The sequence below is a fragment of the Parasteatoda tepidariorum genome, chromosome 10, assembly GCF_982258835.1.
Source record: "Parasteatoda tepidariorum strain Cologne lab strain chromosome 10, Ptep-v5.0, whole genome shotgun sequence".
Lineage (NCBI taxonomy): Eukaryota > Metazoa > Arthropoda > Arachnida > Araneae > Theridiidae > Parasteatoda > Parasteatoda tepidariorum.
The window spans coordinates 4,432,957-4,459,608 of NC_141764.1; the positions used below are offsets into that span (position 1 = coordinate 4,432,957).

Genomic DNA, 26,652 nt, shown 5'->3' on the forward strand with positions numbered 1-26,652 from the left:
CACGATGCGCCCACTTAAAGCTTGGTGGGGAATTTTTACACTAAATAAAACGAATATTTTTTTTGGGGGGGGGGAATTTAGAATTTGCCCAAGAAGTTCCCTGTCTTCAAGGAACCCAAACTTTAAATAATGGCGGAAATGCGATTTTTACTTAGAAATATGTAGCATATTTAGAAATAAACTCATAAATGCGATAATAGGATTTTTTAATGAAAAATTTCAATTCATTATTATTTTACGAAAAAATTAAAAATTTTAATTTCTTAGTAATGATCGTAGGATAATTGTATAATGTATTCCTTCAAATTTTAATTATGAAACAAAACCCATTGGATGCAATTTAGGATATCTATGTACCGTTAAACTGTCCAAAAGGTTACTAATTGTGTGTTTTTAATATATATAATTTTTTTATTGCTATTCAAAATTTTCACCAACGAGAACAGATCCAACTACATTGATAAATGTTTTCAAATAGGCAAACAAAGAAAACAAATCCTATTTATATTTTAAGTGACAAAATTATACCAAAAAATATATTTCAAGTAACAAAATTATACCAAAAAATATATTTTAAGTGACAAAATTATACAAAAAAATATTTTTTAAATAACAAAATTATACCAAATGTTTGCCCAATTCATTAGAAGCTGAGATCTCATGGAATGGACGACAGTTGTTGCCGGTTCTTCCTCCGATCGAAAAAGTCCACAGTCAAAAATCCATTAAAAAAGAAATAATGGAAATTTTGGTGGGTTCGATCCTCGCCGGCCGAAGACGTGTAGTAAATGGTGACTGATGCACGTTAATTCTGTCGAGTCACAAAGTCCTCCATGTTCCCACAACAAATCGATACCTCTGGGGGTACTGATCCAGGAGTTTCCTTGTCTTCTGGATTGGTTCAAAATTACAAGGCTACGGAGTTGAACGTAAGTAGTCGTAAACCCATGAAATTGGGTCGGCTGTTCAACGACGGTTATAAAATAAAATAAAATCATTTGAATTAATTAGTGAAGACGATATTTTAAGTTGCGAAATTAGACTCAAAAACGTACTTTATCTGCATAAAAATATCTTTATTTTATGATCGATTTGGATTACTGACCCTCCAAACTATAGGGGATTTTTAAAAAGTCGTATTTTTAAAATTTATTTCTCAGGAACTATTCGACCGATTCCGCTCAAATTTTGTATTTAGCCTTGAAAAATTACGTTCTTTAAAGTGATCTAAGAACCTTACAATTCCAAAACTTTTCGATTATTATTAAATAAAATTGTGAAAAATTATAAATATTTAATAAAAGGAATTTTCAGGATTATTAAATATTATTATCAGGAAAAATTATAAATATTTAATATTTTGAAATGGAATTATTTTGCATAGAATTATCTAAATATTTTTCAGTTCGCTTAAAAAGTTCTCAAGATATGGTAAAGTAAGCAAAAAGTAAGGTTAACATGAAGGGGGCTAAGCTATAAGGGCCATATTTCACACATTATGGTGATTTCATGGATCAGAAATCGGAATCCATCATAAAAAAAGGTATGTTTATTCAGAGAAGGAAAGTTTCTGTTTTCGTAACTTTAAAAATCGTCTGCACTAATTATTTAACATATTTAAAGTCACCCTCTTAAACCATTAAGATGGAATCCTGAAAATCCGATCGTTAGATCAGAAGTTATTGAGGATGGTCCTTTTTATTGTACACATACAAATTTTGATCTTCATTTTATCACACACTTACACATATGTTAGAAACCAAATTTTTTTTAAAAAATTAGTCTTTCTATAATACAACGTTTAGAACGCATTTTTTAAATTGCTCATAATTTGCTGTAGTCGTAAATTGGAAGGAAAAAATCGTCAAATTCGATTATTTTAGACTATACGACTATAGTTTTCGTTGAATGTAGAATTTTCTACTTAATTTAAACAAATTTTTTCAATAAAATTGTTAGAATGATAGCATTTTACCAACATATTTTGTTAGAATTGAAACTAAAATATTTGAATAATTACTTCACTGTCACATACATGTGACAGCGCGTCCTGCGTAACGTACGACATATTACTCTGTAACATTTATATTTTTATGAAAATCAATTCCATATTTTGGTACAATAAGCTTAATAGAAAAGAACTAGTAAAAATGACATTTTTTTCAGTTTTTGAGTCATTCCCTCTTGAAGTAAAAAATAGCAGTACGAAACGAACTTCTAAATTACTCTTTAACAGAAATAAATACACAAGTGGTCGACCTTTGTGCTAAAAGACAAACTAAGGTAAACAACGTTTAAGAGCACAAAAAATATTTATAAATGCAGACAGCTGTTTCGGATGCTCAAAGGGCAACCTTCATCAGTGCAACAAAAAGAAATGAGACTTAGACTGAAGTTTTATACGGAGCACCTGTTCGGGACACTCCACTCCTTCATCATGATGTAGTGCCCGTAGGCGCCTGTAGTACTGACGTTAGCAAGAGATACTAGACTACCTGTGGCAGTACTACTCCACGAATTTATAAAATATTTCTCATTATTTACGGCATTTATTATCATTATTAACGAAATTATTTCGCTTTTGTGACAAAATCGGTTTATTTACACTCCTTTGAAAAACACAGTGTTTAAAATTTTATTTTACATTATTATTTTATTTGTAACAAAATATTCTACGCATTAATTACGTTTAATGTAAAACAATTTCTGAATTAATAATAAATTTAATTTATAATTAAACCGTTACATGTTACTTCACTGTAATTTCACGTTTGAGAAAAAGTGAGTTTTGTGTATAAGTGATATTGTTATTACTAGTGGGATGCGCCCCCTGCTCGCTAAGCCTCGCCAACCCCCGAAAATTGCTACGCAATCTTATATGGTTTGCTTCGCTCGCTACTAACTTAGGTACATTGCAAATGCACAAAATTCTAAGAATTCAAAACAATTATTCAAATCCATATAACAACTTCTATTTTTAAAAATAAAAATTAGAATATTATTTAGTATTTACTAAAATACTTTTTAAATTTACTAAAATACTTTTTAGTAAATACTAAGTCATTAAAATAAATTTGAATTCAAATAAATGACATGTAATTCGTTAAACCTGTTAGAAATGTGCTATAGTATAAACTGATAACAAATATAACTGATATCTCTTTAAAAAGGTTAAAATTTTGGTTATAGTTAATCGTCAAATAAATTTGTAATATATAAATTCGTGAAAAAAGCGCTTTCGACAAAATACTAAAATAGAGATCTATCGACAAAGACTACTCATTTCTGCCTAGCTTAATAGTATGAGATTACCACAGCTGATAGTGTGAATTTCGGAAGTTCCGTTTTTAAAAGCGCTATATGTTGAGCCACCTGAGCTAGATTTGGCATGTGACATTTTTAGCGGCAATCATGGGTCGATTTTCTAGCGTTGCCATTCGGGGAGTTGTAATGAGGTTTTTTTTGTCGCCGTGTAAGAGAAATATATATACATATATAGATTTTATGACGCACGATATGCTTTCGTATTGAATTGAATTGAACGTGAATTTTACTGTAAATTTACAGATAGTCTGCGAAGCAGCTCAACGAGAAAAATCTATAAGTTTTATTTATTTTTATTGTCGGTCTCGCCACAGCGCGGTGATGGTTTAAACGCAAATATTTTAAAATGATTGTAATAAGTGACAAATCATATGCAAATGACAGGAAATTTAGTTGTTTTTAATTAGAAAAGTTTCTTTTTCGCACTCTAGTAGAAGATTTTAAATCAGTTAAATTTAAAGAGCAACTGTAACCAACCAATTGCACTGATACAGACCAAATAACTTAATTAACTAGCATTTTTAATAGTCTTCAGTAAATTTGATATGCATAAATCATCTAATATTATTTTGAGAAGTTATATTTTTTTCAATTATGATTTTAAAGAGGATTAGAAATGTTTTAATAATAATAAGCTAATGCACTAACATAATATGATTGTTTTATATATTTAACTAAAACTGGTTAATAATTTTAATTTAACTATGAACTCCACTATTCAGTATTACAACTATTTTTTAATCTGTTTTCTATGTTTTTTATTTAAACGAAGCATAAGACTTCAGAAAGCATTACTATTAAAGTAATTTAAAAAGTTATTAACCTATAAAGTTATTAAAATATGGACAAATTATCAGCTTGTTAAAGTAGCTGACTTTTAGCAACCTTTTTTCAGTTTATATTAAACTGGTTTTAATTATACTCAAAATATTATTTTGATGCATATTTTAACTTTAAAAATAATGTGGAATTTGAACTCTTTTTTTTTTTTTTTTTTTGAAGGAGTTTTAATTAAAAACTTAATCATGAGATAAAGAAAAAATGCAAGAAATAAATTAAATATTTTTTTAATGATAAAAACTTGTAAAATCATGCCCTATTACATGAAGGAAAAAAATGATTTTTTAAATTTATAGAACACTTTTGGTAAAAGAGTGTGGACAAAATAAAAAAAGTGAATACTCCGCACGCCCCCCCCCCCCGAGCAAATTTTCATTAAATAATCGGATTCTCACACGCTTAAGACTATCTTAATGGGTTCGAAAGTCAAATCTTAAATGGGCCAATTAATTAATGCAGGCGATGTTTTAGTGACATAATAAATTACAAAATCCGACACAAAAACATACTTTCTTTGAAAAAATATATCTCATTTCCACAGATTTGGAATTCTGATACTCAAAATATGGATGTCAGCTGGCCACGATCTGGAAAATATGGTCGCAATAGTTTATGCGGGAGGCAGTCGGAAGTTCGAAACTTTTAATGTTAATCTTACTTTTTGCGCATTCACGATTTCACGAGAAATTTTTAAGCGAATCAAGAGTTTTGTACACAGTTACAAAATTCGTTAATCCAAAGATAATTTCATTAAAAAAAATTATAATTATTAATTATTTTATCTAGAAGTTGTCAAAACATTTTTCTGTTGTAACGTATACAAATTTTTACACCATTTTTAAAAATGTGTAATCTTGAATTACAAAATTTGAACAAAATAGATCAAATAGTTTCTGAGTTAGCAAATTTCAAAACGCCGTATATTTAAATTTTGATTTCTCTAGAATTATTCCACTAATTAAATTTAAATTTTTGTATTTTGTTGTTTAAAATTACATATTTAACAATATAATACCTTACGATTCAATTTCCCTTCAGTAGATAAAATGTATTATAATAATTATTATTTTACATAAAATTATATTCGGATAAAAGAATTTTAAAATTGTGTGCAAAAACTCTTTGATTTGCTTAGGAATTTCCAGAGATAAGGCGAAATACGAAAAAAGTAAAATTAACATGGATAGGTCAAAACTTTTAATAACTCTCCTGTATAAATTATTCGGATCATATTTTGCAGATTTCGGCAAACCTCCCCCTTATTTCAAGGGAGAGAATATCAGAACTGTTGAAATTTTTTTAAAAAAATATGTGTTATCTGAGAAAGTACTTTTTTGAGTCTGATATCATAACTTAAAACATCGTCACCATTAATTCGAACGACTTATATTTAAGGTTAAGTCTTTGAACTGCAAAGGTTGAGTATGTGAAAATCCGATCATTAAATTAGATTAAAAGTTATTCTGAACGTTTACTTTTTATTTGCATTTGCAAAAAGTTTTCTTTTTTTTTTGTTTATTTTAAATTATATTATTTTTTTAATGTGTTTTTCGATATTCTGGAGGGTCTTGCATGTAGGAAATATTTTTTTATAAGGAAAATGGGAAAAATCTTGGAAAATCAGTTTATTTGCTCATTCTCGACTTCTTTTGTAACATTTCGGATATTCTGACATGCATGGGGTGTTTACTGTGTGTGAAATCCAGCAAAGAAAGCGTAATGGAGTAATAAAAAAAAAAGAATAACAAAATAAAATGGCTCGAGAAAGGTTCAAATTTCGAGACCCCCTAGCTCCCCTTAATATCAAGGTATAATTTTCAAACTCGGACCCTAAGTAGGGGTCTATAGTCTAACGGCAGCCGAAGAGAATTTTTATAGACAAATCAGGGGGCATACAATGGACCATAATAGGTTCCATTAGGTAACCTCTTTAAAGCTCTATAAGCTTAGCATTCGCGGCAGCAGTGCAAGAGGCATAGCGTGGTTGGAAGCGCGCCGGGCTAGTAAGCAAAGGGTCTGGGGATCGATACAGGCCGAAGATTAATTTTTAAAACTGCAATACCGGTCAAGGGTTTTTTTTTATTTATTTATTTTATATTATATTTTTTTTAATATCTTTTTCAATATTTTTTTGTGAATGAAGTGTTCAATATATAAAAATTATTATTTCTCTTTGGGAAAAAGCGACTAATTGCTGAAGAACGGATAAATTTCGGCTCCGATGACTCGCATACGAATCAGCCCGTATCTTCCTTTAATATTAACTTATAATTTTCCAACTCGGCAAGAGGGAGGAGTTTAATATACTAAACAATCGTACCGAAGATAATTTTTATAGACATATCAGGGGGCCTACAATGGCCATTAATAGGTTCCATTAGGTAACCGCTATAAAGCTCTTTAAGCTTGATATTCGCGGCAGCAGTGTGTGAGGCATAGCGTGGTTGGAAGCGCGCCGGGCTAGTAAGCAAAGGGTCTGGGGATCGATACTGGCCGAAGATTAATTTTTAAAACTGCAATACCGGTCAAGGGTTAATTTTTATTTATTTATTCTATATTATTTTTTTTATATTTTTTTCAATATTTTTTCGTGAATGAAGTGTTCAATATATAAAAATTATTATTTCTCTTTGGGAAAAAGCGACTAATTGCTGAAAAACGGATAAATTTCGGCTCCGATGACTCGCATGCGAATCAGCCCGTATCTTCCTTTAATATTAACTTATAATTTTCCAACTCGGCAAGAGGGTGGAGTTTAATATACTAAACAATCGTAAAAAAGATAATTTTTATAGACATATCAGGGGGCCTACAATAGCCCATAATAGGTTCCATTAGGTACCCGCTTTAAAGTTCTTTAAGCTTGATATTCGCGGCAGCAGTGTGTGAGGCATATCGTGGTTGGAAGCGCGCCGGGCTAGTAAGCAAAGTGTCTGGGGATCGATACTGGACGAAGATTAATTTTTAAAACTGCGATACCGGTCAAGGGTTAATTTTTATTTATTTATTCTGTTATATTTTTTTGATATCTTTTTCAATATTTTTACGTGAATGAAGCGTTCAATATAAAAAAACTATTATTTTTCTTTGAGAAAGAGCGAATATTTGCTAAAAAACGGATAAATTTCGGCTCAGAAGACTCGCTTACGAATCTCCCCGTATCTTCCTTTAATATTAACTTATAATTTTCAAACTCGGCAAGAGGGTGGAGTTTAATATACTAAACAATCGTACCAAAGATAATTTTTATTGACAATTCAGGGGGCCTACAATATCCCATAATAGGTTCCATTAGGTACCCGCTTTAAAGTTCTTTAAACTTGATATTCGCGGCAGCAGTGTGTGAGGCATATCGTGGTTGGAAGCGCGCCGGGCTAGTAAGCAAAGTGTCTGGGGATCGATACTGGACGAAGATTAATTTTTAAAACTGCGATACCGGTCAAGGGTTAATTTTTATTTATTTATTCTGTAATATTTTTTTCATATCTTTTTCAATATTTTTACGTGAATGAAGTGTTCAATATATAAAAACTACTATTTTTCTTTGGGAAAGAGCGAATATTTGCTAAAAAACGGATAAATTTTGGCTCCGAAGACTGGCATTCGAATCTCCTCGTATCTTCCTTTAATATTAACTTATAATTTTCAAACTCGGCAAGAGGGTGGAGTTTAATATACTAATCAATCCTACCAAAGAGAATTTTTATGGACATATCAGGGGGCCTACAATGGCCAATCATAGGTTCCATTAGGTACCCGCTTTAAAGTTCTTTATGCTTGAAATTGGCGGCAGCCGTGTGTGAGGCATAGCGTGGTTGGAAGCGCGACGGGCTAGTAAGTAAAGTGTCTGGGGATCGATCCTGGACGAGGATTAATTTTTAAAACTGCGATACCGGTCAAGGGTTAATTTTTATTTATTTATTCTGTAATATTTTTTTGATATCTTTTTCATTATTTTTACGTGAATGAAGCGTTCAATTTAAAAAAACTATTATTTATCTTTGGGAAAGAACGAATATTTGCTAAAAAACGGATTAATTTCGGCTCAGAAGACTCGCTTACGAATCTCCCCGTATCTTCCTTTAATATTAACTTATAATTTTCAAACTCGGCAAGAGAGTGGAGTTTAATATACTAAACAATCGTACCAAAGATAATTTTTATAGACATATCAGGGGGCCTACAATGGCCCATAATAGGTTCCATTAGGTACCCGCTTTAAAGTTCTTTAAGCTTGATATTCGCGGCAGCAGTGTGTGAGGCATATCGTGGTTGGAAGCGCGCCGGGCTAGTAAGCAAAGTGTCTAGGTATCGATACTGGACGAAGATTAATTTTTAAAACTGCGATACCGGCCAAGGGTTAATTTTTATTTATTTATTCTGTAATATTTTTTTGATATCTTTTTCAATATTTTTACGTGAATGAAGCGTTCAATATAAAAAAACTATTATTTTTCTTTGGGAAAGGGCGAATATTTGCTAAAAAACGGATAAATTTCGGTTCTGAAGACTCGCTTACGAATCTCCCCGTATCTTCCTTTAATATTAACTTATAATTTTCTAACTCGGCAAGAGGGTGGAGTTTAATATACTAAACAATCGTAGCAAAGAAAATTTTTATAGACATATCAGGGGGCCTACAATGGCCCATAATAGGTTCCATTAGGTACCTGCTTTAAAGTTCTTTAAGCTTGATATTCGCGGCAGCAGTGTGTGAGGCCTAGCGTGGTTGGAAGCGCGTCGGGCTAGTAAGCAAGGTGTCTGGGGATCGATACTGGACGAGGATTAATTTTTAAAACTGCGATACCGGTCAAGGGTTAATTTTTATTTATTTATTCTGTAATACTTTTTTGATATATTTTTCAATATTTTTACGTGAATGAAGCGTTCAATATAAAAAAACTATTATTTTTCTTTGGGAAAGAGCGAATATTTGCTAAAAAACGGATAAATTTCGGCTCAGAAGACTCGCTTACGAATCTGCCCGTATCTTCCTTTATTATTAACTTATAATTTTCAAACTCGGCAAGAGGGGGGAGTTTAATATACTAAACAATCGTACCAAAGACAATTTTTATAGACATATCAGGGGGCCTACAATGGCCCATAATAGGTTCCATTAGGTACCCGCTTTAAAGTTCTTTAAGCTTGATATTCTCGGCAGCAGCGTGAGAGGCATAGCGTGGTTGGAAGCGCGACGGGCTAGTAAGCAAAGTGTCTGGGGATCGATACTGGACGAAGATTAATTTTTAAAACTGCGATACCGGTCAAGGGTTAATTTTTATTTATTTATTCTGTAATATTTTTTTGATATCTTTTTCAATATTTTTACGTGAATGAAGCGTTCAATATAAAAAAACTATTATTTTTCTTTGGGAAAGAGCGAATATTTGCTAAAAAACGGATAAATTTCGGCTCAGAAGACTCGCTTACGAATTTCCCCGTATCTTCCTTTAATATTAACTTATAATTTTCAAACTCGGCAAGAGAGTGGAGTTTAATATACTTAACAATCGTACAAAAGATAATTTTTATAGACATATCAGGGGGCCTACAATGGCCCATAATAGGTTCCATTAGGTACCCGCTTTAAAGTTCTTTAAGCTTGATATTCGCGGCATCAGTGTGTGAGGCCTAGCGTGGTGGGAAGCGCGCCGGGCTAGTAAGCAAAGTGTCTGGGGATCGATACTGGTCGAGTATTAATTTTTAAAACTGCGATACCGGCCAAGGGATAATTTTTATTTATTTATTCTGTAATATTTTTTTGATATCTTTTTCAATATTTTTACGTGTATGAAGCGTTCGATATAAAAAAACTATTATTTTTCTTTAGGAAAGAGCGAATATTTGCTGAAAAACGGATAAATTTCGGCTCAGAAGACTCGCTTACGAATCTCCCCGTATCTTCCCTTATTATTAACTTATAATTTTCAAACTCGGCAAGAGGGTGGAGTTTAATGTACTAAACAATCGTACCAAAGATAATTTTTATAGACATATCAGGGGGCCTGCAATGGCCCATAATAGGTTCCATTAGGTACCCGCTTTAAAGTTGATATTCGCGGCAGCAGTGTGTGAGGCATATCGTGGTTGGAAGCGCGCCGGGCTAGTAAGCAAAGTGTCTAGGTATCGATACTGGACGAAGATTAATTTTTAAAACTGCGATACCGGTCAAGGGTTAATTTTTATTTATTTATTCTGTAATATTTTTTTGATATCTTTTTCATTATTTTTACGTGAATGAAGCGTTCAATTTAAAAAAACTATTATTTATCTTTGGGAAAGAACGAATATTTGCTAAAAAACGGATTAATTTCGGCTCAGAAGACTCGCTTACGAATCTCCCCGTATCTTCCTTTAATATTAACTTATAATTTTCAAACTCGGCAAGAGAGTGGAGTTTAATATACTAAACAATCGTACCAAAGATAATTTTTATAGACATATCAGGGGGCCTACAATGGCCCATAATAGGTTCCATTAGGTACCCGCTTTAAAGTTCTTTAAGCTTGATATTCGCGGCAGCAGTGTGTGAGGCATATCGTGGTTGGAAGCGCGCCGGGCTAGTAAGCAAAGTGTCTAGGTATCGATACTGGACGAAGATTAATTTTTAAAACTGCGATACCGGCCAAGGGTTAATTTTTATTTATTTATTCTGTAATATTTTTTTGATATCTTTTTCAATATTTTTGCGTGAATGAAGCGTTCAATATAAAAAAACTATTATTTTTCTTTGGGAAAGGGCGAATATTTGCTAAAAAACGGATAAATTTCGGTTCTGAAGACTCGCTTACGAATCTCCCCGTATCTTCCTTTAATATTAACTTATAATTTTCTAACTCGGCAAGAGGGTGGAGTTTAATATACTAAACAATCGTAGCAAAGAAAATTTTTATAGACATATCAGGGGGCCTACAATGGCCCATAATAGGTTCCATTAGGTACCTGCTTTAAAGTTCTTTAAGCTTGATATTCGCGGCAGCAGTGTGTGAGGCCTAGCGTGGTTGGAAGCGCGCCGGGCTAGTGAGCAAGGTGTCTGGGGATCGATACTGGACGAGGATTAATTTTTAAAACTGCGATACCGGTCAAGGGTTAATTTTTATTTATTTATTCTGTAATACTTTTTTGATATATTTTTCAATATTTTTACGTGAATGAAGCGTTCAATATAAAAAAACTATTATTTTTCTTTGGGAAAGAGCGAATATTTGCTAAAAAACGGATAAATTTCGGCTCAGAAGACTCGCTTACGAATCTGCCCGTATCTTCCTTTATTATTAACTTATAATTTTCAAACTCGGCAAGAGGGGGGAGTTTAATATACTAAACAATCGTACCAAAGACAATTTTTATAGACATATCAGGGGGCCTACAATGGCCCATAATAGGTTCCATTAGGTACCCGCTTTAAAGTTCTTTAAGCTTGATATTCTCGGCAGCAGCGTGAGAGGCATAGCGTGGTTGGAAGCGTGACGGGCTAGTAAGCAAAGTGTCTGGGGATCGATACTGGACGAAGATTAATTTTTAAAACTGCGATACCGGTCAAGGGTTAATTTTTATTTATTTATTCTGTAATATTTTTTTGATATCTTTTTCAATATTTTTACGTGAATGAAGCGTTCAATATAAAAAAACTATTATTTTTCTTTGGGAAAGAGCGAATATTTGCTAAAAAACGGATAAATTTCGGATCAGAAGACTCGCTTACGAATTTCCCCGTATCTTCCTTTAATATTAACTTATAATTTTCAAACTCGGCAAGAGAGTGGAGTTTAATATACTTAACAATCGTACAAAAGATAATTTTTATAGACATATCAGGGGGCCTACAATGGCCCATAATAGGTTCCATTAGGTACCCGCTTTAAAGTTCTTTAAGCTTGATATTCGCGGCATCAGTGTGTGAGGCCTAGCGTGGTGGGAAGCGCGCCGGGCTAGTAAGCAAAGTGTCTGGGGATCGATACTGGTCGAGTATTAATTTTTAAAACTGCGATACCGGCCAAGGGATAATTTTTATTTATTTATTCTGTAATATTTTTTTGATATCTTTTTCAATATTTTTACGTGTATGAAGCGTTCGATATAAAAAAACTATTATTTTTCTTTAGGAAAGAGCGAATATTTGCTGAAAAACGGATAAATTTCGGCTCAGAAGACTCGCTTACGAATCTCCCCGTATCTTCCCTTATTATTAACTTATAATTTTCAAACTCGGCAAGAGGGTGGAGTTTAATGTACTAAACAATCGTACCAAAGATAATTTTTATAGACATATCAGGGGGCCTGCAATGGCCCATAATAGGTTCCATTAGGTACCCGCTTTAAAGTTGATATTCGCGGCAGCAGTGTGTGAGGCATATCGTGGTTGGAAGCGCGCCGGGCTAGTAAGCAAAGTGTCTAGGTATCGATACTGGACGAAGATTAATTTTTAAAGCTGCGATACCGGCCAAGGGTTAATTTTTATTTATTTATTCTGTAATATTTTTTTGATATCTTTTTCAATATTTTTACGTGAATGAAGCGTTCAATATAAAAAAACTATTATTTTTCTTTGGGAAAGGGCGAATATTTGCTAAAAAACGGATAAATTTCGGTTCTGAAGACTCGCTTACGAATCTCCCCGTATCTTCCTTTAATATTAACTTATAATTTTCTAACTCGGCAAGAGGGTGGAGTTTAATATACTAAACAATCGTAGCAAAGAAAATTTTTATAGACATATCAGGGGGCCTACAATGGCCCATAATAGGTTCCATTAGGTACCTGCTTTAAAGTTCTTTAAGCTTGATATTCGCGGCAGCAGTGTGTGAGGCCTAGCGTGGTGGGAAGCGCGCCGGGCTAGTAAGCAAAGTGTCTGGGGATCGATACTGGACGAAGATTAATTTTTAAAACTGCGATACCGGTCAAGGGTTAATTTTTATTTATTTATTCAGTAATATTTTTTTCATATCTTTTTCAATATTTTTACGTGAATGAAGCGTTCAATATAAAAAAACTATTATTTTTCTTTGGGAAAGAGCGAATATTTGCTAAAAAACGGAAAAATTTCGGCTCAGAAGACTCGCTTACGAATCTCCCCGTATCTTCCTTTAATATTAACTTATAATTTTCAAACTCGGCAAGAGGGTGGAGTTTAATATACTAAACAATCGTACCAAAGATAATTTTTATAGACATATCAGGGGGCCTACAATGGCCCATAATAGGTTCCATTAGGTACCCGCTTTAAAGTTCTTTAAGCTCGATATTCGCGGCAGCAGCGTGTGAGGCATATCGTGGTTGGAAGCGCGCCGGGCTAGTAAGCAAAGGGTCTGGGGATCGATACTGGCCGAAGATTAATTTTTAAAACTGCAATACCGGTCAAGGGTTAATTTTTATTTATTTATTCTATATTATTTTTTTTATATTTTTTCAATATTTTTTCGTGAATGAAGTGTTCAATATATAAAAATTATTATTTCTCTTTGGGAAAAAGCGACTAATTGCAGAAAAACGGATAAATTTCGGCTCCGATGACTCGCATGCGAATCAGCCCGTATCTTCCTTTAATATTAACTTATAATTTTCCAACTCGGCAAGAGGGTGGAGTTTAATATACTAAACAATCGTAAAAAAGATAATTTTTATAGACATATCAGGGGGCCTACAATAGCCCATAATAGGTTCCATTAGGTACCCGCTTTAAAGTTCTTTAAGCTTGATATTCGCGGCAGCAGTGTGTGAGGCATATCGTGGTTGGAAGCGCGCCGGGCTAGTAAGCAAAGTGTCTGGGGATCGATACTGGACGAAGATTAATTTTTAAAACTGCGATACCGGTCAAGGGTTAATTTTTATTTATTTATTCTGTTATATTTTTTTGATATCTTTTTCAATATTTTTACGTGAATGAAGCGTTCAATATAAAAAAACTATTATTTTTCTTTGAGAAAGAGCGAATATTTGCTAAAAAACGGATAAATTTCGGCTCAGAAGACTCGCTTACGAATCTCCCCGTATCTTCCTTTAATATTAACTTATAATTTTCAAACTCGGCAAGAGGGTGGAGTTTAATATACTAAACAATCGTACCAAAGATAATTTTTATTGACAATTCAGGGGGCCTACAATATCCCATAATAGGTTCCATTAGGTACCCGCTTTAAAGTTCTTTAAACTTGATATTCGCGGCAGCAGTGTGTGAGGCATATCGTGGTTGGAAGCGCGCCGGGCTAGTAAGCAAAGTGTCTAGGTATCGATACTGGACGAAGATTAATTTTTAAAACTGCGATACCGGCCAAGGGTTAATTTTTATTTATTTATTCTGTAATATTTTTTTGATATCTTTTTCATTATTTTTACGTGAATGAAGCGTTCAATTTAAAAAAACTATTATTTATCTTTGGGAAAGAACGAATATTTGCTAAAAAACGGATTAATTTCGACTCAGAAGACTCGCTTACGAATCTCCCCGTATCTTCCTTTAATATTAACTTATAATTTTCAAACTCGGCAAGAGAGTGGAGTTTAATATACTAAACAATCGTACCAAAGATAATTTTTATAGACATATCAGGGGGCCTACAATGGCCCATAATAGGTTCCATTAGGTACCCGCTTTAAAGTTCTTTAAGCTTGATATTCGCGGCAGCAGTGTGTGAGGCATATCGTGGTTGGAAGCGCGCCGGGCTAGTAAGCAAAGTGTCTAGGTATCGATACTGGACGAAGATTAATTTTTAAAACTGCGATACCGGCCAAGGGTTAATTTTCATTTATTTATTCTGTAATATTTTTTTGATATCTTTTTCAATATTTTTACGTGAATGAAGCGTTCAATATAAAAAAACTATTATTTTTCTTTGGGAAAGGGCGAATATTTGCTAAAAAACGGATAAATTTCGGTTCTGAAGACTCGCTTACGAATCTCCCCGTATCTTCCTTTAATATTAACTTATAATTTTCTAACTCGGCAAGAGGGTGGAGTTTAATATACTAAACAATCGTAGCAAAGAAAATTTTTATAGACATATCAGGGGGCCTACAATGGCCCATAATAGGTTCCATTAGGTACCTGCTTTAAAGTTCTTTAAGCTTGATATTCGCGGCAGCAGTGTGTGAGGCCTAGCGTGGTTGGAAGCGCGCCGGGCTAGTAAGCAAGGTGTCTGGGGATCGATACTGGACGAGGATTAATTTTTAAAACTGCGATACCGGTCAAGGGTTAATTTTTATTTATTTATTCTGTAATACTTTTTTGATATATTTTTCAATATTTTTACGTGAATGAAGCGTTCAATATAAAAAAACTATTATTTTTCTTTGGGAAAGAGCGAATATTTGCTAAAAAACGGATAAATTTCGGCTCAGAAGACTCGCTTACGAATCTGCCCGTATCTTCCTTTATTATTAACTTATAATTTTCAAACTCGGCAAGAGGGGGGAGTTTAATATACTAAACAATCGTACCAAAGACAATTTTTATAGACATATCAGGGGGCCTACAATGGCCCATAATAGGTTCCATTAGGTACCCGCTTTAAAGTTCTTTAAGCTTGATATTCTCGGCAGCAGCGTGAGAGGCATAGCGTGGTTGGAAGCGCGACGGGCTAGTAAGCAAAGTGTCTGGGGATCGATACTGGACGAAGATTAATTTTTAAAACTGCGATACCGGTCAAGGGTTAATTTTTATTTATTTATTCTGTAATATTTTTTTGATATCTTTTTCAATATTTTTACGTGAATGAAGCGTTCAATATAAAAAAACTATTATTTTTCTTTGGGAAAGAGCGAATATTTGCTAAAAAACGGATAAATTTCGGCTCAGAAGACTCGCTTACGAATTTCCCCGTATCTTCCTTTAATATTAACTTATAATTTTCAAACTCGGCAAGAGAGTGGAGTTTAATATACTTAACAATCGTACAAAAGATAATTTTTATAGACATATCAGGGGGCCTACAATGGCCCATAATAGGTTCCATTAGGTACCCGCTTTAAAGTTCTTTAAGCTTGATATTCGCGGCATCAGTGTGTGAGGCCTAGCGTGGTGGGAAGCGCGCCGGGCTAGTAAGCAAAGTGTCTGGGGATCGATACTGGTCGAGTATTAATTTTTAAAACTGCGATACCGGCCAAGGGATAATTTTTATTTATTTATTCTGTAATATTTTTTTGATATCTTTTTCAATATTTTTACGTGTATGAAGCGTTCGATATAAAAAAACTATTATTTTTCTTTAGGAAAGAGCGAATATTTGCTGAAAAACGGATAAATTTCGGCTCAGAAGACTCGCTTACGAATCTCCCCGTATCTTCCCTTATTATTAACTTATAATTTTCAAACTCGGCAAGAGGGTGGAGTTTAATGTACTAAACAATCGTACCAAAGATAATTTTTATAGACATATCAGGGGGCGTGCAATGGCCCATAATAGGTTCCATTAGGTACCCGCTTTAAAGTTGATATTCGCGGCAGCAGTGTGTGAGGCATATCGTGGTTGGAAGCGCGCCGGGCTAGTAAGCAAAGTGTCTAGGTATCGATACTGGACGAAGATTAATTTTTAAAACTGCGATACCGGTCAAGGGTTAATTTTTATTTATTTATTCTGTAATATTTTTTTGATATCTTTTTCATTATTTTTACGTGAATGAAGCGTTCAATTTAAAAAAACTATTATTTATCTTTGGGAAAGAACGAATATTTGCTAAAAAACGGATTAATTTCGGCTCAGAAGACTCGCTTACGAATCTCCCCGTATCTTCCTTTAATATTAACTTATAATTTTCAAACTCGGCAAGAGAGTGGAGTTTAATATACTAAACAATCGTACCAAAGATAATTTTTATAGACATATCAGGGGGCCTACAATGGCCCATAATAGGTTCCATTAGGTACCCGCTTTAAAGTTCTTTAAGCTTGATATTCGCGGCAGCAGTGTGTGAGGCATATCGTGGTTGGAAGCGCGCCGGGCTAGTAAGCAAAGTGTCTAGGTATCGATACTGGACGAAGATTAATTTTTAAAACTGCGATACCGGCCAAGGGTTAATTTTTATTTATTTATTCTGTAATATTTTTTTGATATCTTTTTCAATATTTTTACGTGAATGAAGCGTTCAATATAAAAAAACTATTATTTTTCTTTGGGAAAGGGCGAATATTTGCTAAAAAACGGATAAATTTCGGTTCTGAAGACTCGCTTACGAATCTCCCCGTATCTTCCTTTAATATTAACTTATAATTTTCTAACTCGGCAAGAGGGTGGAGTTTAATATACTAAACAATCGTAGCAAAGAAAATTTTTATAGACATATCAGGGGGCCTACAATGGCCCATAATAGGTTCCATTAGGTACCTGCTTTAAAGTTCTTTAAGCTTGATATTCGCGGCAGCAGTGTGTGAGGCCTAGCGTGGTTGGAAGCGCGCCGGGCTAGTAAGCAAGGTGTCTGGGGATCGATACTGGACGAGGATTAATTTTTAAAACTGCGATACCGGTCAAGGGTTAATTTTTATTTATTTATTCTGTAATACTTTTTTGATATATTTTTCAATATTTTTACGTGAATGAAGCGTTCAATATAAAAAAACTATTATTTTTCTTTGGGAAAGAGCGAATATTTGCTAAAAAACGGATAAATTTCGGCTCAGAAGACTCGCTTACGAATCTGCCCGTATCTTCCTTTATTATTAACTTATAATTTTCAAACTCGGCAAGAGGGGGGAGTTTAATATACTAAACAATCGTACCAAAGACAATTTTTATAGACATATCAGGGGGCCTACAATGGCCCATAATAGGTTCCATTAGGTACCCGCTTTAAAGTTCTTTAAGCTTGATATTCTCGGCAGCAGCGTGAGAGGCATAGCGTGGTTGGAAGCGCGACGGGCTAGTAAGCAAAGTGTCTGGGGATCGATACTGGACGAAGATTAATTTTTAAAACTGCGATACCGGTCAAGGGTTAATTTTTATTTATTTATTCTGTAATATTTTTTTGATATCTTTTTCAATATTTTTACGTGAATGAAGCGTTCAATATAAAAAAACTATTATTTTTCTTTGGGAAAGAGCGAATATTTGCTAAAAAACGGATAAATTTCGGATCAGAAGACTCGCTTACGAATTTCCCCGTATCTTCCTTTAATATTAACTTATAATTTTCAAACTCGGCAAGAGAGTGGAGTTTAATATACTTAACAATCGTACAAAAGATAATTTTTATAGACATATCAGGGGGCCTACAATGGCCCATAATAGGTTCCATTAGGTACCCGCTTTAAAGTTCTTTAAGCTTGATATTCGCGGCATCAGTGTGTGAGGCCTAGCGTGGTGGGAAGCGCGCCGGGCTAGTAAGCAAAGTGTCTGGGGATCGATACTGGTCGAGTATTAATTTTTAAAACTGCGATACCGGCCAAGGGATAATTTTTATTTATTTATTCTGTAATATTTTTTTGATATCTTTTTCAATATTTTTACGTGTATGAAGCGTTCGATATAAAAAAACTATTATTTTTCTTTAGGAAAGAGCGAATATTTGCTGAAAAACGGATAAATTTCGGCTCAGAAGACTCGCTTACGAATCTCCCCGTATCTTCCCTTATTATTAACTTATAATTTTCAAACTCGGCAAGAGGGTGGAGTTTAATGTACTAAACAATCGTACCAAAGATAATTTTTATAGACATATCAGGGGGCCTGCAATGGCCCATAATAGGTTCCATTAGGTACCCGCTTTAAAGTTGATATTCGCGGCAGCAGTGTGTGAGGCATATCGTGGTTGGAAGCGCGCCGGGCTAGTAAGCAAAGTGTCTAGGTATCGATACTGGACGAAGATTAATTTTTAAAGCTGCGATACCGGCCAAGGGTTAATTTTTATTTATTTATTCTGTAATATTTTTTTGATATCTTTTTCAATATTTTTACGTGAATGAAGCGTTCAATATAAAAAAACTATTATTTTTCTTTGGGAAAGGGCGAATATTTGCTAAAAAACGGATAAATTTCGGTTCTGAAGACTCGCTTACGAATCTCCCCGTATCTTCCTTTAATATTAACTTATAATTTTCTAACTCGGCAAGAGGGTGGAGTTTAATATACTAAACAATCGTAGCAAAGAAAATTTTTATAGACATATCAGGGGGCCTACAATGGCCCATAATAGGTTCCATTAGGTACCTGCTTTAAAGTTCTTTAAGCTTGATATTCGCGGCAGCAGTGTGTGAGGCCTAGCGTGGTGGGAAGCGCGCCGGGCTAGTAAGCAAAGTGTCTGGGGATCGATACTGGACGAAGATTAATTTTTAAAACTGCGATACCGGTCAAGGGTTAATTTTTATTTATTTATTCTGTAATATTTTTTTCATATCTTTTTCAATATTTTTACGTGAATGAAGCGTTCAATATAAAAAAACTATTATTTTTCTTTGGGAAAGAGCGAATATTTGCTAAAAAACGGAAAAATTTCGGCTCAGAAGACTCGCTTACGAATCTCCCCGTATCTTCCTTTAATATTAACTTATAATTTTCAAACTCGCCAAGAGGGTGGAGTTTAATATACTAAACAATCGTACCAAAGATAATTTTTATAGACATATCAGGGGGCCTACAATGGCCCATAATAGGTTCCATTAGGTACCCGCTTTAAAGTTCTTTAAGCTCGATATTCGCGGCAGCAGCGTGTGAGGCATATCGTGGTTGGAAGCGCGACGGGCTAGCAAGCAAAGTGTCTGGGGATCGATACTGGACGAAGATTAATTTTTAAAACTGCGATACCGGTCAAGGGTTAATTTTTATTTATTTATTCTGTAATATTTTTTTCATATCTTTTTCAATATTTTTACGTGAATGAAGCGTTCAATATAAAAAAACTATTATTTTTCTTTGGGAAAGAGCGAATATTTGCTAAAAAACGGATAAATTTCGGCTCAGAAGACTCGCTTACGAATCTCCCCGTATCTTCCTTTAATATTAACTTATAATTTTCAAACTCGGCAAGAGGGTGGAGTTTAATATACTAAACAATCGTACCAAAGATAATTTTTATAGACATATCAGGGGGCCTACAATGGCCCATAATAGGTTCCATTAGGTACCCGCTTTAAAGTTCTTTAAGCTCGATATTCGCGGCAGCAGTGTGTGAGGCATATCGTGGTTGGAAGCGCGACGGGCTAGCAAGCAAAGTGTCTGGGGATCGATACTGGACGAAGATTAATTTTTAAAACTGCGATACCGGTCAAGGGTTAATTTTTATTTATTTATTCTGTAATATTTTTTTGATATCTTTTTCAATATTTTTGCGTGAATGAAGCGTTCAATATAAAAAAACGATTATTTTTCTTTGGGAAAGAGCGAATATTTGCTAAAAAAACGGATAAATTTCGGCTCAGAAGACTCGCTTACGAATCTCCCCGTATCATCCTTTAATATTAACTTATAATTGTCAATCTCGGCAAGAGGGTGAAGTTTAATATACTAAACAATCGTACCAAAGATAATTTTTATAGACATATCAGGGGGCCTACAATGGCCCATAATAGGTTCCATTAGGTACCCGCTTTAAAGTTCTTTAAGCTTGATATTCGCGGCAGCAGTGTGTGAGGCCTAGCGTGGTTGGAAGCGCGCCGGGCTAGTAAGCAAAGTGTCTGGGGATCGATCCTGGACGAGGATTAATTTTTAAAACTGCGATACCGGTCAAGGGTTAATTTTTATTTATTTATTTTGTAATATTTTTTTGATATCTTTTTAATTATTTTTACGTGAATGAAGCGTTCAATTTAAAAAAACTATTATTTTTCTTTGGGAAAGAGCGAATATTTGCTAAAAAACGGATTAATTTCGGCTCAGAAGACTCGCTTACGAATCTCCCCGTATCTTCCTTTAATATTAACTTATAATTTTCAAACTCGGCAAGAGGGTGGAGTTTAACATACTAATCAGTCGTACCAAAGATAATTTTTATAGACATATCAGGGGGCCTACAATGGCCCATAATAGGTTCCATTAGGTACCCGCTTTAAAGTTCTTTAAGCTTGATATTCGCGGCAGCAGTGTGTGAGGCATATCGTGGTTGGAAGCGCGACGGGCTAGTAAGCAAAGTGTCTGGGGATCGATACTGGACGAAGATTAATTTTTAAAACTGCGATACCGGCCAAGGGTTAATTTTTATTTATTTATTCTGTAATATTTTTTTGATATCTTTTTCAATATTTTTACGTGAATGAAGCGTTCAATATAAAAAAACTATTATTTTTCTTTGGGAAAGGGCGAATATTTGCTAAAAAACGGATAAATTTCGGTTCTGAAGACTCGCTTACGAATCTCCCCGTATCTTCCTTTAATATTAACTTATAATTTTCTAACTCGGCAAGAGGGTGGAGTTTAATAAACTAAACAATCGTAGCAAAGAAAATTTTTATAGACATATTAGGGGGCCTACAATGGCCCATAATAGGTTCCATTAGGTACCTGCTTTAAAGTTCTTTAAGCTTGATATTCGCGGCAGCAGTGTGTGAGGCCTAGCGTGGTTGGAAGCTCGCCGGGTTAGTAAGCAAGGTGTCTGGGGATCGATACTTGACGAGGATTAATTTTTAAAACTGCGATACCGGTCAAGGGTTAATTTTTATTTATTTATTCTGTAATACTTTTTTGATATCTTTTTCAATATTTTTACGTGAATGAAGCGTTCAATATAAAAAAACTATTATTTTTCTTTGGGAAAGAGCGAATATTTGCTAAAAAACGGATAAATTTCGGTTCAGAAGACTCGCTTACGAATCTCCCCGTATCTTCCTTTAATATTAACTTATAATTTTCTAACTCGGCAAGAGGGTGGAGTTTAATATACTAAACAATCGTAGCAAAGAAAATTTTTATAGACATATCAGGGGGCCTGCAATGGCCCATAATAGGTTCCATTAGGTACCCGCTTTAAAGTTCTTTAAGCTTGATATTCGCGGCAGCAGTGTGTGAGGCATATCGTAGTTGGAAGCGCACCGGGCTAGTAAGCAAAGTGTCTGGGGATCGATACTGGACGAAGATTAATTTTTAAAACTGCGATACCGGTCAAGGGTTAATTTTTATTTATTTATTCTGTAATATTTTTTTGATATCTTTTTCAATATTTTTACGTGAATGAAGCGTTCAATATATAAAAACTATTATTTTTCTTTGGGAAAGAGCGAATATTTGCTAAAAAACGGATAAATTTCGGCTCAGAAGACTCGCTTTCGAATCTCCCCGTATCTTCCTTTAAAATTAACTTATAATTTTCAAACTCGGCAAGAGGGTGGAGTTTAATATACTAATCAATCGTACCAAAGATAATTTTTATCGACATATCAGGGGGCCTACAATGGCCTATAATAGGTTCCATTAGGTACCCACTTTAAAGTTCTTTATGCTTGAAATTCGCGGCAGCAGTTTGTGAGGCATAGCGTGGTTGGAAGCGCGACGGGCTAGTAAGCAAAGGGTCTGGGGATCGATACTGGACGAAGATTAATTTTTTAAACTGCAATACCGGTCAAGGATTAATTTTTATTTATTTATTCTATAATATTTTTTTGATATCTTACTCATTATTGTTACGTGAATGAAGTGTTTATAAAAACTATTATTTTTCTTTGGGAAAGAGCGAATATTTGCTAAAAAACGGATAAATTTCGGCTCAGAAGACTCGCTTACGAATCTCCCCGTATCTTCCTTTAATATTAACTTATAATTTTCAAACTCGGCAAGAGGGTGGAGTTTAATATACTAAACAATCGTACCAAAGATAATTTTTATAGACATATCAGGGGGCCTACAATGGCCCATAATAGGTTCCATTAGGTACCCGCTTTAAAGTTCTTTAAGCTCGATATTCGCGGCAGCAGTGTGTGAGGCATATCGTGGTTGGAAGCGCGACGGGCTAGCAAGCAAAGTGTCTGGGGATCGATACTGGACGAAGATTAATTTTTAAAACTGCGATACCGGTCAAGGGTTAATTTTTATTTATTTATTCTGTAATATTTTTTTGATATCTTTTTCAATATTTTTGCGTGAATGAAGCGTTCAATATAAAAAAACGATTATTTTTCTTTGGGAAAGAGCGAATATTTGCTAAAAAAACGGATAAATTTCGGCTCAGAAGACTCGCTTACGAATCTCCCCGTATCATCCTTTAATATTAACTTATAATTGTCAATCTCGGCAAGAGGGTGGAGTTTAATATACTAAACAATCGTACCAAAGATAATTTTTATAGACATATCAGGGGGCCTACAATGGCCCATAATAGGTTCCATTAGGTACCCGCTTTAAAGTTCTTTAAGCTCGATATTCGCGGCAGCAGTGTGTGAGGCATATCGTGGTTGGAAGCGCGACGGGCTAGCAAGCAAAGTGTCTGGGGATCGATACTGGACGAAGATTAATTTTTAAAACTGCGATACCGGTCAAGGGTTAATTTTTATTTATTTATTCTGTAATATTTTTTTGATATCTTTTTCAATATTTTTGCGTGAATGAAGCGTTCAATAAAAAAAAACGATTATTTTTCTTTGGGAAAGAGCGAATATTTGCTAAAAAAACGGATAAATTTCGGCTCAGAAGACTCGCTTACGAATCTCCCCGTATCATCCTTTAATATTAACTTATAATTGTCAATCTCGGCAAGAGGGTGGAGTTTAATATACTAAACAATCGTACCAAAGATAATTTTTATAGACATATCAGGGGGCCTACAATGGCCCATAATAGGTTCCATTAGGTACCCGCTTTAAAGTTCTTTAAGCTTGATATTCGCGGCAGCAGTGTGTGAGGCATATCGTGGTTGGAAGCGCGACGGGCTAGTAAGCAAAGTGTCTGGGGATCGATACTGGACGAAGATTAATTTTTAAAACTGCGATACCGGTCAAGGGTTAATTTTTATTTATTTATTCTGTAATATTTTTTTCATATCTTTTTCAATATTTTTACGTGAATGAAGCGTTCAATATAAAAAAACTATTATTTTTCTTTGGGAAAGAGCGAATATTTGCTAAAAAACGGAAAAATTTCGGCTCAGAAGACTCGCTTACGAATCTCCCCGTATCTTCCTTTAATATTAACTTATAATTTTCAAACTCGGCAAGAGGGTGGAGTTTAATATACTAAACAATCGTACCAAAGATAATTTTTATAGACATATCAGGGGGCCTACAATGGCCCATAATAGGTTCCATTAGGTACCCGCTTTAAAGTTCTTTAAGCTCGATATTCGCGGCAGCAGCGTGTGAGGCATATCGTGGTTGGAAGCGCGACGGGCTAGCAAGCAAAGTGTCTGGGGATCGATACTGGACGAAGATTAATTTTTAAAACTGCGATACCGGTCAAGGGTTAATTTTTATTTATTTATTCTGTAATATTTTTTTCATATCTTTTTCAATATTTTTACGTGAATGAAGCGTTCAATATAAAAAAACTATTATTTTTCTTTGGGAAAGAGCGAATATTTGCTAAAAAACGGATAAATTTCGGCTCAGAAGACTCGCTTACGAATCTCCCCGTATCTTCCTTTAATATTAACTTATAATTTTCAAACTCGGCAAGAGGGTGGAGTTTAATATACTAAACAATCGTACCAAAGATAATTTTTATAGACATATCAGGGGGCCTACAATGGCCCATAATAGGTTCCATTAGGTACCCGCTTTAAAGTTCTTTAAGCTCGATATTCGCGGCAGCAGTGTGTGAGGCATATCGTGGTTGGAAGCGCGACGGGCTAGCAAGCAAAGTGTCTGGGGATCGATACTGGACGAAGATTAATTTTTAAAACTGCGATACCGGTCAAGGGTTAATTTTTATTTATTTATTCTGTAATATTTTTTTGATATCTTTTTCAATATTTTTGCGTGAATGAAGCGTTCAATATAAAAAAACGATTATTTTTCTTTGGGAAAGAGCGAATATTTGCTAAAAAAACGGATAAATTTCGGCTCAGAAGACTCGCTTACGAATCTCCCCGTATCATCCTTTAATATTAACTTATAATTGTCAATCTCGGCAAGAGGGTGGAGTTTAATATACTAAACAATCGTACCAAAGATAATTTTTATAGACATATCAGGGGGCCTACAATGGCCTATAATAGGTTCCATTAGGTACCCGCTTTAAAGTTCTTTAAGCTTGATATTCGCGGCAGCAGTGTGTGAGGCCTAGCGTGGTTGGAAGCGCGCCGGGCTAGTAAGCAAAGTGTCTGGGGATCGATCCTGGACGAGGATTAATTTTTAAAACTGCGATACCGGTCAAGGGTTAATTTTTATTTATTTATTTTGTAATATTTTTTTGATATCTTTTTAATTATTTTTACGTGAATGAAGCGTTCAATTTAAAAAAACTATTATTTTTCTTTGGGAAAGAGCGAATATTTGCTAAAAAACGGATTAATTTCGGCTCAGAAGACTCGCTTACGAATCTCCCCGTATCTTCCTTTAATATTAACTTATAATTTTCAAACTCGGCAAGAGGGTGGAGTTTAACATACTAATCAGTCGTACCAAAGATAATTTTTATAGACATATCAGGGGGCCTACAATGGCCCATAATAGGTTCCATTAGGTACCCGCTTTAAAGTTCTTTAAGCTTGATATTCGCGGCAGCAGTGTGTGAGGCATATCGTGGTTGGAAGCGCGACGGGCTAGTAAGCAAAGTGTCTGGGGATCGATACTGGACGAAGATTAATTTTTAAAACTGCGATACCGGCCAAGGGTTAATTTTTATTTATTTATTCTGTAATATTTTTTTGATATCTTTTTCAATATTTTTACGTGAATGAAGCGTTCAATATAAAAAAACTATTATTTTTCTTTGGGAAAGGGCGAATATTTGCTAAAAAACGGATAAATTTCGGTTCTGAAGACTCGCTTACGAATCTCCCCGTATCTTCCTTTAATATTAACTTATAATTTTCTAACTCGGCAAGAGGGTGGAGTTTAATAAACTAAACAATCGTAGCAAAGAAAATTTTTATAGACATATTAGGGGGCCTACAATGGCCCATAATAGGTTCCATTAGGTACCTGCTTTAAAGTTCTTTAAGCTTGATATTCGCGGCAGCAGTGTGTGAGGCCTAGCGTGGTTGGAAGCTCGCCGGGTTAGTAAGCAAGGTGTCTGGGGATCGATACTTGACGAGGATTAATTTTTAAAACTGCGATACCGGTCAAGGGTTAATTTTTATTTATTTATTCTGTAATACTTTTTTGATATCTTTTTCAATATTTTTACGTGAATGAAGCGTTCAATATAAAAAAACTATTATTTTTCTTTGGGAAAGAGCGAATATTTGCTAAAAAACGGATAAATTTCGGTTCAGAAGACTCGCTTACGAATCTCCCCGTATCTTCCTTTAATATTAACTTATAATTTTCTAACTCGGCAAGAGGGTGGAGTTTAATATACTAAACAATCGTAGCAAAGAAAATTTTTATAGACATATCAGGGGGCCTGCAATGGCCCATAATAGGTTCCATTAGGTACCCGCTTTAAAGTTCTTTAAGCTTGATATTCGCGGCAG

General features: G+C 34.4%; 1 long non-coding RNA gene across 1 annotated transcript in view; it reads right to left on the minus strand.

The window, feature by feature from the left end:
* Nucleotides 1-26,652, minus strand: part of LOC147802092 (uncharacterized) — a 408,540-nt gene that overhangs the window by 47,718 nt on the left and 334,170 nt on the right. The gene's annotated exons all lie outside the window — the stretch shown is intronic.